General features: G+C 33.9%; 1 protein-coding gene across 31 annotated transcripts in view; it reads left to right on the top strand.

The window, feature by feature from the left end:
* Positions 1-2,500, top strand: part of LOC137650196 (nucleolar protein dao-5-like) — a 998,067-nt gene that overhangs the window by 910,568 nt on the left and 84,999 nt on the right. The window lies entirely within an intron of this gene.

Raw genomic sequence — 2,500 nt, 5'->3', positions numbered from 1 at the left:
CAGGAATTGTTGTAAACTGAAATGGCAAGCAAGAATTAAAAAAGATCTTGAAGGACTGAAGAAGAATTAAATGGAGACAGAAATGAACCATGAAGAGGAAAATGTGTCGCATGGTGCTGCCACCAAAGTTGCTTTAAAGTGAACCTGATTTTGGTTGCCAAGGCCAGATTTAAGACTACTTCCATTATTTTTAAATACTCCACATTCCTTTACTCCCTTTATCCGTCTTTCATTCACAACACTTTGAGTGCATGGATCACTGCTGCAAAATCTCTTAACATTTTTTTCCTTATGCTTTCAAACTAAGGTCATTTTTGCTATGGCATTCTTTCTTATTATGCAGTCGGAATTATTTCTCTGCATTTAGGTAATGGCTCAATTGCATCTTCTATACGGCAGTTGGTTCTGGAAATGTTAGACAATAGATCTGCAATGAATAGCGAAGCATGAAGATAGCACTGTGAATATTTCATGCTAGCATAGATTGTTATTTTTGGTTGGTGACAGTATTTTAACGATACATACACTTTAAGCTTGATGATGCATCTCTTTAAACGAACAAACCTTAGATTATAACACGTTTTGATTTGAAAATGACAATCAACGATAATATTATTAATCGTGTAGTTCAGGTGGGCGGTTGCAACACAGACACAGTGTCGGCCATTCAAGACAAGAGGGACCGCAGTGAACAATTTCACGAAACTGCTTTTCCTGTATTTATTTATTTATTTATTTCAACAGAATGCGATAAGTAGGAGGGAATAAACATTTTGAGTTATATCATACCGTACCATAAGGTCATTTAGATGAAGAACTAAGTGAAAAATGCGGTGACCTTTAAAAGTAAAACGACCGTTGGAGGGAGGTATCGTGCTCCAGCCAACGTTCTCCCTTCCCATGCACTATCTGCATTGCCGGATTCTTCTCATGGCTCGACGGGATCAGTGTCTATAAAGCGTTTTTTAGTTGTTTTTTTCAACTCTGTTATCAGTTAGCATATTCACCAAATACTCAAATGCCATATCTCGAAGCACTCGGAAGCTTGCTAATTAAAGTGAGAAGCAATACTGTAATCGTGACTCCATCGATTGAAACAGGAGCTAAATGGAATCATAGGCTACCCCCACCTGAAGATGACGGTTACGGGGAGTGGGTGCACAGAAATCAATAAGAAAGAAGGTGTAAGTGATTGAAATGACAACGAAGAAGCAAGGTTAATAGGGAGAGTAACATTTCGGGGCCGAATATGACGTAAGCTACATTATATGAATAGGAAAGTCTTGACAATAATGTTGAAAAAATGGCGGCAGACAATAGATTTAATTCTGAAAATCAATAAAACATTTTTGGGTGAGAATGATAAAATGTTTTGTTAACAATTAAGAATATTTAACCTAAATTAAAACAACGAATTAATTGCAACTGAATTTGCCATCTAATATGACCACTATATAATCTATAGATTTATCAGTACTGAACCTTCTAAATATATATGTGCTTTAGAATAAAGCTTTAACCTTTAAACGAATGTGCGTCGACTCTTTTGTCAGAATAATTAACTAAATGTTACCTTTGACAGTTATAAAGTTTTCCAATATTCTAAAAAAAGAGATTACACAATCTGATATACATTCTAATAGAAAAAAATTTATATTTATTTTACTTAGTCTTTAAAATCTAGCTTCGTATGTTAATTTGCTTATAAGAAATTTCATGAAAAAAAAAAGAGACAAATAGATTTTGGGAATCCTTTTGTTTGCTTATATTTGCACATTTTATCAGCCATAAAGATAACGCATTACGAAATTATTGTAGCTGTTTGCAGATGCAACGTTAAGTTAGTTTGCTTTACATGTTATGAAAATTGGATGATGAGGCCGTAGGTTTATTCTTTATTTACTCCCCCATATATTTTTTCATGGTCTAGCTGCCACATCCATCTGAAATAAGTGTAAGTTTTCAAGTCCAATGCCTCTTTTCTAGTCTAGTTGCCTCTGATAGAGAAGTGCTCTATTACAGTTTTATGTCCTGTTTTAGCATTTCAGAATATATTACAGGGCTTTAGATGCTATTTAACATTTTAACTTTATCCTTGATGTTCTCCCTGATATTAATATGTTTTTTTCTTTTATGATTTACTGTTTTTTTCTGTTTTTGTTTGGTGATGGTGTAAACGATGCATGTATACAAGGTTATCTGAGTGTCGTATGACCCTTTACCCCCCCCCCTTTTATTTTTTTCATTTTTTAACAGATCCTAGCTCTTTTAAAGGCCCAAGTCTTGCATAATTATGTGCTCTTGATTTATTTAATTTGCAGTTCAATTACCTCTACCATATTTCGAAATATCCAATTTCTGTCACTAATGAGTGTGAGATTTCTTCTATTTCTCCGTTACCGTAACAGAAAGTTTTATTCCGATTTTACTGCTTTAATTGTTTAAAGATTGCTAGGAATTATCATTGAATTAATTAAAATTATATCACTTCCCACCGAAT

This window comes from Palaemon carinicauda, chromosome 1, assembly GCF_036898095.1.
Source record: "Palaemon carinicauda isolate YSFRI2023 chromosome 1, ASM3689809v2, whole genome shotgun sequence".
Lineage (NCBI taxonomy): Eukaryota > Metazoa > Arthropoda > Malacostraca > Decapoda > Palaemonidae > Palaemon > Palaemon carinicauda.
This window is presented reverse-complemented; position numbering and strand designations above follow the sequence as displayed.